At 37.7% G+C, this 11,934-nt stretch overlaps 1 long non-coding RNA gene across 1 annotated transcript; it reads left to right on the top strand.

The window, feature by feature from the left end:
• The first annotated feature begins 275 nt into the window (after window positions 1–275).
• Window positions 276–11,530, top strand: LOC104211996 (uncharacterized). Its single transcript, XR_707278.1, has 3 exons — window positions 276–537; window positions 652–778; window positions 11,452–11,530. It is a non-coding gene; the product is annotated as an uncharacterized lncRNA (long non-coding RNA).
• Window positions 11,531–11,934: the final 404 nt, after the last annotated feature.

Raw genomic sequence — 11,934 nt, 5'->3', positions numbered from 1 at the left:
TTGGATCCTCTTGGGGAGAGGCCCCCTTTGTTAATTGCTTCAGTCACCTGTTGAACCACAACATCATGTAGGTCCATTTCAGGTGAGGGAGAGAATGCTTGGACCAGACCATAAATAGTAACATCATCATCATCATCATCATCTTGTGTTGGATTTTGTGCCATACCTTTTTTCCTCTTGTCAAGTTTGGTTGTTTCTGGGAGGATTTTTCTTTTGTCTCCATATTATGGCTGGATTGCTTTGCAATTATTGGAGTAGTATCCTTTTGTCTAGTTTCAGAACTTTCCAACAATTGATTTTCATTCAGAACATGAAACGAGTTTTGAGTGGTAATAGGCGGATCGCTTGGTTCGCAAATAGTTTGAGCTCTATCTGGTTCTTTTTCAGAAATAATAACAATTCTTCTATTCAAAACATAATTACATATGGTATCTTCCTTTCTTTGGCTATTAGAAGTGGCTGGATCTCTGTCCTCTTTATTTCGCGATTGATCTACCTCACCTTCCATCATCTGAGTCACTGTCCTGCCAGTAGCAGGTAAAAAAGAATTATTCTCCAGCAATTGATTTTTAGTAGTAGTAACTTCTTTGACCTTCTCAGTTCCAGGTAATTGAGGATCACCTTCCACTAATATGTTGTCAATACTAACAGATTCTCCGACAACCTCAACATTAGGTGATTGGCATACACCTTTCTCCAGTTGGTTATTAGCTCTAGCATCTTGTTCAAAAATATTGGTTCCGGATGAGTTATCAACATCTTCCGTCACCTGCTGTTGGTAGTCAATTCTTTGAGCCTTCTTCTTGTTAATAGTTTTTTGGATGGTAGTTCTTCTTCTATTTTGTTTTCTCTTGTCGTTCTCCTTCTTCTTTTTTCTGTCTAAAATCTCTTGAACATCAATTTCTGACTGAGTTTCAAGTTTTTTGGGCACTCCATTAGCATCAGCCAGGTTGTTGTTACTTTTATCCTTGCATATGTTTATGTGTTTGTTGTGTTCACCCTTTCCGTATTATTAGAAGCATCATAAATCTTGTTTTCTTCTTCAGAGGTCTTTGTCTTGTTGGCGAATCTACATTGGACCAAAGAGTGTCCTAGTTTTTTTACAATGTTTGCAATACTTAGGAATATTTTCATACTCTATCTTCAGCCCTTCAAAGGATTTTCTTCATCTTCCTGGCCAAATCAAACACTATCTAACTAAGGTTTTGTGAGATCAATCTCCACCCAACCATGCTAGGTCGAGTTCTTCCGTTAGTAGCAACATCCATGGACAAGGAGGGGGGTTCCTACAGGGGCAAGAATATGTCTAACATAGTACCATTTATGACAATGAAATGGTAATTCAGGTAAAAGAACCTAGACCGGAACTAATGGAGAATCATGTTCCGGCTTAAAGTCCGGAGACCACATTTGGAGCCATAGTCAGACCTAGAATTTCAATAGATCTTCTAAAGTATACATTTTTGCTATCAGCTTCTTTACAAATACTGTATTAAGATCATAGGCACCTATTTTGATAGTACCTTTGATTGATACCTTCTCCATGAAAGCAGCCCTTATGAGTTCAATTTTGGGACGAGTTCTGAGAAATTTTTCCAACAATGGTGAGCTTGCATTTATCAGCCATGACTTCATAGTAGTCGTTAGTCTTGAAAATAACTGCAGGAATACCATTGTGGGTGGTGATTCGAGCTTTGACATTAGGGCACCCAAATCGTTTTGGAGGCCGAGTAACTATCACGACCCAAATGCTAACCCGTCGTGATGTCGCCTATCGTGATACTAGGCAAGCCGACATTTCCAAAATACTTCCAACATTTAACAAAAAATGAATTAAGAAACTTTAAATAACCGGAGTTTTCATAAAAATGGGGTAAAACTCAGACACAAGTGCGGAAAATAACTCCCAAATCAGGGTGTCACTGAGCTCATGAGCATCTATACAACAAGTGTAGAAAGAAGTGTCTACAAGAGTATGTATCAATATACAAATAAAGAAAAATTAAGGAAGGAGAAACAAGAACTGCGAACGCCGACAACTACCTCGTAAATTTCTGAAGATCAACTGTGCACGAGATCAACGCCCACCGTGTCCGGAAAAACCTGGATCTGCACACGAAGTGCAGGGTGTAGCGTGAGTACAACCAACTCAGTAAGTAACAATAATAAATAAGGAACTGAAAGATAGTGACGAGCTACACAGTTATAGTTCATTTTCAGTAATCTCAGCAAGAATGTAGACATGCTTTCGAATCCGGCAATTTAAGTCAAATCAGTTTATACATTACCAAGTTCGAGAAAAAAACTAGATACAATATCTTCCAATTTTTTTAAAAACACTGACATATAGCAGCAAAGTGCAGCCAACAAATGAAAGCAAGTACAACCTCTCAGGGTAAAAATCACTCAATCTTTCTCAATAGCTTAATCACTTGGCTCTCAGCCCTCAACACTCACACTCAAAAGGTACCTACGTTCACTGGGGGTGTACAAATTCCGGAAGGGCTCCTACAGCCCAAGCGCTATAATCCACACGGACAACTCACATGTTGCACGGACAACTCATGTGCTATAATATCATATAAGGATCCACACGAACAACTCACGTGCTATATTATCATATCAGGATCCGCACGGGCAACTCACGTGCTATAGTATAAATATCTGGATCCATACAGACAACTCACGTGCTATGGTATCAATATCTCACCATCAGGCCCTCAGCCTCACTCAGTCATCAACCTCACTAGTCTCATGGGCTCTCAGTAATCATGGAAATTGGCCCAAAACAGAAATGATATAACGTATCAACAAGGAACAACAGAGACTGAGGTAACATGTGCATGTAAGACTGCGATATAGTACAAATAGCAATTAGCAAGTAATTCAACAGGTATCACGACCTTTGTGGGTCCCTACAGTACCAACACATAACCTAAACATGATTTCTAACATGATTTACAATCAACTTCCTATAACATATGGAGATCATATAGCTAACAACAAGTTTATTCAGCTTTTCAGTCTCACAGAATGGACCAAGTCACAATTCCCACGGTGCACGCCCACACGCCCATCACCTAGCATGTGCATCACCTCTGAACAATTACATAACGCATAAATCCAGGGCTTTATACCCTTAGGACCAGATTTAAAATTGTTACTTACCTCAATCCGAGCAAAACTCAACGCCAATATGCCTTTGCCTCGCGAATCGGCCTCCAAATATCCCGAATCTAGTCACAAGTAGTACAATACATTCAATATAGGCTAAAGAAATTAATTCTACAAGAAAGATACAAAATTATAACCAAAATTTGAAATCGGTTCAACCCCCCCTCGCGCCCACATCTCCAAATCCGTCAAAAAGTCACTAAATGCGAAAGACCATTCACTCACGAGTCTAACCATATCAAATTTACCGAAATCCGACACCAAATGATCATTCAAATCCCCAAAATTCACTCTCCAAATTCCCGAATTACACCTCAAAAATACACCAACTAGGTGGGAAAATCAAGGGGGAAACATAATTATTGATGAAATATAACCACAAGTTTCGAAATCTCTCTCAAAATCGCCCAATTCCGAGTCCAAAATGTTAAAATAAAGCCAAAATCGCAAACCCTAGCCTTTATATGTTCTGCCCAGGCTTTTCGCACATGCAACCATATTTTCGCACATGCGGAACCGCCTTTTGTTCATGGAGGCCCCTAAGTTTCTTTTTATTCATTTAACACCCTAAAAGTCCTTTGATTTGCAAACTAGGGAAAACACAAACAAACATGCCAAGACAAATCAAACGAGCAAAATTAGGCAGTTGGGATGAATCCGGATACTAAAGGAAGCCTACAATTAACTGATTTCGAAATTAATCCATGATTTAAATACACAGAACTCTAACTAAACTAAAAGAAAATCATGTAGTCGAGTAGTGAAATTCAAAACATGCTTTTAATCAATCAAGAACAAATCAACAAATAAACAGTCATGAATAAAGAAGGAGAGAAAAAAATAAAATCTTAAATTAAACCTAAAACATGCGGCTAATAAAACCACTAAACAGGCAGAAGAAAAACAAAGATAAAATTTAAATGAACAGAAGAAAAGAAGGAGAGTTACCTGAATTTATTTCAAGATTAGGTCAATTTGAGAACTCGTCCAAAATCCTTCGAAATGTAAATGGACTTTGACTACCATTAATCAACTGTTCTTAACAAGAACAATCGACTAATGGAGGTTTTAGGTCCACTCGACCAAATACAGATCAAGAAGAGAAGAAAGAAAAATTAGGATTCTTCTGGAATCATGAGATTTAAAATTCGAAGAAATCAAGGCTAATTCGAAAGGGGCTAATGGTGGTTTGGGGTTCATATAGGGGAAAAGATCATAGGGTGTGAGTTTGGTGTGATTTGGAACAATTAAGGTTTTGGCCGATTTTTTTTGATTTAAGATTCGAAGAGCTCAGGCATGATTCGAAGAAAGTGGACTGGAGATATGGACTGAGGAGGTGAAGGGGAGTTCAGGGTGTGAATTTGGGAAGCTTTGGACCATCGGAACCGCTGTGAGATGATTTCCGACGGTGGTTTGCGATGGAGGCGGCGTGGGAATCCTAGGCGGCTAGGGTTTGGTTCGTTGAATGTTAGAGATGAAGTGAGGGGGTTTCGAAATGGGGGGGGGAGACCGGCTTCAGACAGTTTTATATTAAATGACTCCCTAGTTCCGAGCCGTTGGATTGCCAAGATCCAATGGCTATGATCAAACGTTACAAAAATGGGGTCGTTTGAGGTTAGACGGGGCTGGACCGGGTAGGCTTGTTTTGGGCCTGGGTTAAAAGTATAAATTGGGTTGGTTTGGAGATCAAAATTCGGTCCAATTCCAGAAAAATCCAAATATCTTTTATTCCACTTTTTTAATTCTAATTTCTTTTTCTTCTTTTTTTTAAATTAAAAATCCTAATAATTAAAAATCCTAAATTATCTAAAATGTGAAATTAAAATAATTAAATAATTATAAAAATTATAAACATCACTTAATTCTAAACTAAAAGAGAAACAATCAATAAACTAAAAATTAAAGGACAAAAATGTAAAAATGATCTATTTTTGTGATTTTCAAATTTCTATAAAACAAACAATTACTGATTAATTCTAAAAATATAAAAACAAATCCTAAATGCAATGCATGATATTTTGGTATTTTTTTCATGATTTAAATAAAAATTAATCATGCATAGAAATGCAAATAATCAAGAAAATTCTAGAAAAATTCCTAAAAATGAAAAATAATTAACAGAAAAATCCAATTTTCTTTGGATTCTGTAGGAGTAATTCATATAGGGCAAAATTCACATGCTCACAGCTGCCCCCTCTTTGCTCGGAGACACGAAGGGTTTTCGGGCAAAGATAAAATGAGCAATTACGAGGGATTTTTGCCCATTTGAAACTCCATGAGAAACATCTTTTGAAAAGGTTTGACTGAACCCTACTTCAGAGGTTGCCTACATATCCTTGGTTGTAAAGAAATCAGGTCAGTGTAGTTCTGAAAGTTGTGGTAGTTGGGACTACCGGGAAATTGTGATTTCACTGATCTTGTTGCCGTTTCTGTCTGCTGAACTCCTTATTACACCAAGATGAAAAATAAAAATCTAAACTAGCTAAACATATCAACTACGAGTTACAAGATTCCTATCTATAAACCTTCTGAAGCTTGATCTTGAGTGTTGGATGATTCTTCCTGCCGACTCTGATCTGAATCTTGATTCTCACTTGCTGCAATCGCTGGTTCATTCTTTAGCTTTTTGGATCAAGGCGGGACATGCAAAACTTGTGACTTCAATCATATCTTGAGCAGTCCGCATCTTTCTCCTCTTTTACACTTGGAGTTCAACTTCTTTTCTTGTTTCTTCTTTTTCTTTTATTTGGGTTGAGACTTCTTCTTTTGGTTATCTCAAACCTTATGCCTCACGGTGAAAACCTGTGCACCAAAGCAAACAAACAAATGGAATTTTCTGCCCCAGTTTTCACTAGAAAATTTTTGTGAGTTATTGTAACAAACTCTAAACTATTTCTTTATTGAAAGAAATAAAATCAGGATTGTGTATCCTTGGGAAAAAGAGATTAGGGAGTGGAGCCTTATATCTATACTAAAAGTCAACTAGGGAGTGAAGACCCTATCTTGGAAAAGCAGATTAGGGAGTGGAGCCTTATATCTATACTAAAAGTCAACTAGGGAGTGGAGACCCTATCTTGGAAAAGCGACTAGAGAGTGGAGACCCTATGTCTAAATAAACTCAACTAGGAAGTGGAGACTCTATGTAGGAAAAACGACTAGGGAGTGGAGACCCTATGTCTAAAATAAACTCAACTAGGGAGTGAAGACCCTATGTTGGAAAGGAGACTAGGGAGTGGAGATCCTATGTCTAAAATAAAATCAACTAGGGAGTGGAGACCCTATCTTGGAAAAGCGACTAGGGAGTGGAGACCATATGTCTAAAATAAACTCAACTAGGGAGTGAAGACCCTATGTTGGAAAAGCGACTAGGGAATAGAGACTCTATGTCTAAAATAAAATCAACTAGGGAATGGAGACCCTATCTTGGAAAAGCGACTAGGGAGTGGAGACCCTATGTCTAAAATAAACTCAACTAGGGAGTGGAGACCCTATGTTGGAAAAGCGTAAATAGAGATTGGGGATCCTAGGCTACCATTTTTTTTGAATTTTTCTTCTTATCTCCTTTTTCATTTTGTTTCTTTTTGTTTCTTTTTTTTTTATTTCATAGAATGAGTGAATGCGAGAAAGAATTTTGGAGGGGACTTTCCTTTTATGGATTGTTGCTGCAGAGCTGTTTCTAGCCCTTGCATATTTTCTTTTCGGTTGCACCTGCTTCTTGCAAGGTTTCTTTAGATTGCACCTGTTTCAAGTTTTCAAACAAAGAACAATTGTTAGTTTGAAATGACGGTTGGTTTTGTGGCCTTGATTGTTTTTGATCACTTGATCTCGGCCCAATTCTTTTAATGAGAACCTCTGTTGCTTGCTGGCTTTCTGGAGATCGATCTCTCTTCTAAAATCGAGGACCTTGATCTTTCTAAAATTTCACATGATGGTTCACCCGTGTGGGACTTCGTCCTTTTCATCTTATTCTGCCTTTATGGGCACTTGACTTTGGATTTCTTTCATTTTCAATAATTTTGACTTCGGAGCATCGGCCACCATGGCCAGTCGGGTTCGACTTGATGCACCCGCTGAGGCTGGGTGCTTTTTTTTGCATTCGGATTTTGTCAGACAAAACCTAGTAAACCAATCTTGCCATCTTTTATTTGTATTAGTTTCGGAGAAGAATTAAACCAAAAGGGATTCAAAGAAAAGTAAACAAAGGATAGAAAAGTAAATTTAAAGAGAAGTGTCCCTTTCGGGGGGGGGGGAGAAGGACTTATCTGGAGTGCATGCACACTTCAATAGGCATGACATGCTTCTTGGACTAGATACCAAGTTTGTGCAGCCATCCAATCTCACAAAAACCCTTTATAATCCATATCTCAAAATCGAGGAACCTTGCCAGGACTCTTGTCTGTGCCGATGAACTTAAGGAATTCCCTCTATTCGATTTATGGCACCCTTTGTGGGTTTTCACCAATGACCTCTCTCATTTCTCTTCTCATCGTCGCCTTATAGTGCTCTTTACAAGTTTTCACTAACAAGACTCTCTTATTTTCATTTTTTCTACTCACCATCGCCTTACGGTGCCCTTGTGGGTTTTCACCAATAAGACTCTCTCATTTTATTTTTCTCATCTTGATTGCATCGGATCCAAATAACTACGTTCTCTGATTCTTGAACAGTCTCACTGATTGATCGAAAGGATTTGAGCAAGGTTCGGGGTAAAAGGAATTTGGATCGAATTACAATTTTGGAATCATTCAAGCGGGATCATCGCCGAGCCATTATAACATCTGCCCCAGTTTCACTTTTGGGGGAAATTGAATTTTTGTTTTGGTGTGACTGAACCCCAGAGAAAGGATGCATACGTATCCTTTCGGAATCAAGTCGAACGTAGTTCAGGGAAAACTTTTGTTTTGTTTTTCTTTTTGTTGATTTTGTTTCCTTTTTTTACAAACGTTTTCAGGTTCCAAAGAGGGTAATCAAAGAAAGGTAACTGGCTCAAAGGGTTAGCAAAGGATTGGAGTTTTTGGGGTAGCGAGAATGAAAGCCTTCGTCATCCCAATCAGATAATATTGTTGCTGTAGAAAGACTAGACCTAATACCTTTTGACTGCGTCTGCATTTACAGCCGTTACGGGGTCATTTCCTTCAATGTCTCCCAAGTACAATGCCCCTTATGGAAATAATTTTTTGATAATGTATGGGCCTTTCCAGTTAGGAGCGAACTTTCCTTTTGCTTCTTTGTGGTGAGGGAGAATACGTCTCAAAACGAGTTGCCCCACTTCAAAGTTCCTAGGCCGCACTTTCTTGTTGTAGGCACGGGCCATTCTTTGTTGATACAACTGCCCGTGGAAAACTGGGGCCATCCGTTTTTCGTCAATCAAGGTTAACTATTCTAGACGAGTCTTGAACAATTCAGTATCCTCAATTTCAGCTTCAACAATAATCCAAAGAGAAAGGATTTCAACTTCTATTGGTATTACAGCTTCAGTGCCATAAACCAATAGATAGGGGGTTGCTCCGACTGATGTGCGCACAGTTGTGCGATATCCCAACAATGCAAACGACAACTTTTCATGCCATTGCCTGGAACTTTGGATCATTTTCTCAAAATCTTCTTGATGTTCTTGTTTGCTGCTTCGACAACAGTACCATTAGCTTTGGGCCGATAAGGGGTAGAATTTCGGTGTGTGATCTTAAACTGCTCACATATCTCTCTCATCAATGTGAGCACGTGATTTTTGCCCTATATATGAATAATTCCCAAAAATTCCAACAAAATAATTTTTCTTTATTTTTTCAATTTTTTGTGCATTTTAGTATCATTTTCTGATAATGGTTGCATTTTATTTGTGCATGTTAATTCATATAAAATACAAAAAATATGCATTTGCATTTAGGATATAATTTCATATTTTTAGGATCAATTAGGAGTTAGTTTGTTTTAGAACCAAACATGAAAAATTACAAAATAGTTCACTTTCGTATTTTAATTGTTTTAATCGTAAATTTGGCGTAAAATAGGTTTTAAATAATTTTAGAATTTAATTAGTTAGCTTTGGAATATTAGGACTTTATTCTAATTTTTGCACATTTATAAAATTAGGAAAAATATAAAAATTACAAAAATGGAAAACAAAAAGGAAATAATAAGGAAAATAAAAGAAAAGAGGAAAGAAATGAGAAAACAAAGAAGGCTGCTCATTTTGGGCTCAAATTTTGTCCCAGCCCAAGAGAACCAATCGCCCAACCCGTTTGGCCAAAACAGCGCCCAGGCCCAATCAGCCCCCGACCCGGCCTGCCCCTCTCTTAACCCAAACGACGCCGTTTGGCGTCGTTAAATCTGAGCCCTTAATCGTGTTAATCCAACGGTCCGCAACCCTTCCCTATTTTACATAATAATGTCCGAAATTCCCAGTTAACCCTAAAACCAGCTGCTTCTTCCTCGTACCCTCTCTGAGCCTCGCCGGAACCCCTCGCCGGCGGGAAGCACCACCTACGCCGTTCACCCCCAAATTTACACCACAGATTCCCCATGAACGCCCCTTTCCAGCCCTACCCTTGGTTTCTTTCGAATCATAGCCAAACATCTGAATAATCAGTCAAAGTTTTCCGGCCAAAACGCAAAGTATGCCAAACACCATCAAATTTACACCATAGACTCGCCTTAACCTTCCCATCCCAAATACCTAAGCCGTGTTCCTCGAATCTCACCAGAATTTTTTGAATTTGGATTTGAATTTTTTCGGCCAAAAACCCTAACCCAAAATCTTTATGATTTTGGACCGTAATATCCTTAACCATGTGTTCTCTTGTAAAAACACATGGTTAGGGATGTTATGTGTCAAAAATCTGGAAAGATTCGGACGTCAGCGACTGGCCGGAGTTTTTCGTGCTTCAGTGAGTTTTCTTGTTTCATTCTTTTACTTTCATTTTTCTTTTCCTTTTTGCCTTTCTGCATGAGTGAAGTTTTAGTTACAATTTTTGATTTTGATTTCGGTAAGTGTCTTGTTAATCTTGTGTTTATTTTGTGTATTAGTATAGTTTAATTTTCTTTCTTTTGGCTCTTCGTTCCATTTGTGTTAATCAGTAAGCTTTTTCATCTCTAGTTCTAATTTGGTTTGATTCACGCTTTGTTTAGTAATCGATCATAGTTTTAATTTTAGAATCGTCTTAATCGATTAGTTTTGGGTCGATACAATTCTGTCCGTTAAATGTTAGCTATAGGTTTAGGTTAATGTCGATTCTTTCTTCTGTTTAGATTTTGAATACTTATTTAATATTGGGTCGTTGGTATAATTAGATTGACCTGTGTCCTGTTTATATGAAGTTGGATTTGAAAGTCGTTTGAGACTGATTTCAGGTAGTATTAATTGTTTGTTCAATTTTAGTAATAATTGAAATAGTGTTTAAGATAGTCTGTTTGGATATAGCTGAATAATTCATCTGTTAGTGAACTTCAGCTAAGGGTAAATGGGTCTGGTGTAGCCAACTGAGGTTAGTAATTTTAAGAGGTAATAAGGGTAGTTTAGACATGAGAAAATGGTAGTTCTTTAAGGATTGGTAATTTCAAAACAGGGGTAAGGGTAGTAGAGGAATTGCCTAGCTAAAAGAGTACCCTAGGGCCTTCTAGAAGGGTACTTTAGTGTAGATGGTAGCACTATAGTGGTATTTGCTTGCTTAGCAAGTCAAAAATAGAGGGACCAAACTGAAAATAAGGGAGGGACTAAAAAAGAAACCAAAAATCTGATTCACCCTCTTTTTTTTCACCTATAAAAGGGCATCAAGTGCCTTGAGGAAGGGGTTCCCTTTCAGCCAAAAAAATCACCCCTCACAAACATTCTCTTCATTTTTAGATCTAAGAACTGAAATTCAAAACTTCAAAAGCCAAAAACAAACAAAAATTTTGGAAAATCCAAAAAAGTCACTGTTTCATTGGAAATTGTACGTTAATTTTGATGTTCTAGTTATTAATTCACATCTCCCTTGATCTCTCTATAATTGCTGAAAGTCCAGAGGTGTTCTAGTTTGATTTCAAACAGTTTTTTGAATTCAGTCCTTTTGTTTTGGGTGTTTTGTTGTTGTTGCTGGGTTTACCACTCTATCCGGTCTTGGTTGAGTGCATTTTCTGGGTTAAGTTCGAGTTTGCTGTGTTGACTGAGCAATTACTGGATTTTGAAACCTTCCTGAGTTGTTAGTTCTGTTTTTTTGGGTTCTGCTCATTACTGTTGCTGATCCTCTGATTTCTGCTGTTGATCCTCATCTTTTCTTGTTGAAATTCAATTTCCAGGTACATGCTCGAAATTACATTGATGTGACCACAACTTGGAGTGAGTACAATGGAATTGCTTGTTCTGTGTTCATCTTTGGATGCATATAGCTGTAATTGTTCAATTAGAAAAGATGTATATGTGACTCATTGAATTCGACTTGTATTTAGGACCGTTAATGTAATGGACTGTATAAGTATGTTTATGAAAATTGATACATGATTTGCTTTCAACAGTTATAAATAGATTCAAATGGACTTATATTTTCAGCTTGCTATACAGTGGTCCCGTTGTGAAGTCATGAACCATTTAGTTGACTAGTGTTAGTTCAAAAGAGATCTAGGAATTACATTAAGTTCGTTCCTGTAGGGTGTTACTGCTACTGTTTCTAGAAGTGATTTATAACTTTGCTTGTTAATTGTTGGCTTTAGTAAATTTTCACCCGTGAATAGGGATCAAAATAATATGAGCAGGAACTGCACTTCAAACAATTAGTGCCGTAT

Source organism: Nicotiana sylvestris, chromosome 2, assembly GCF_000393655.2.
Source record: "Nicotiana sylvestris chromosome 2, ASM39365v2, whole genome shotgun sequence".
NCBI lineage: Eukaryota > Viridiplantae > Streptophyta > Magnoliopsida > Solanales > Solanaceae > Nicotiana > Nicotiana sylvestris.
The sequence above is the reverse complement of the archived record's forward strand: the minus strand, read 5'-3'. Positions and strand labels throughout refer to the sequence as shown.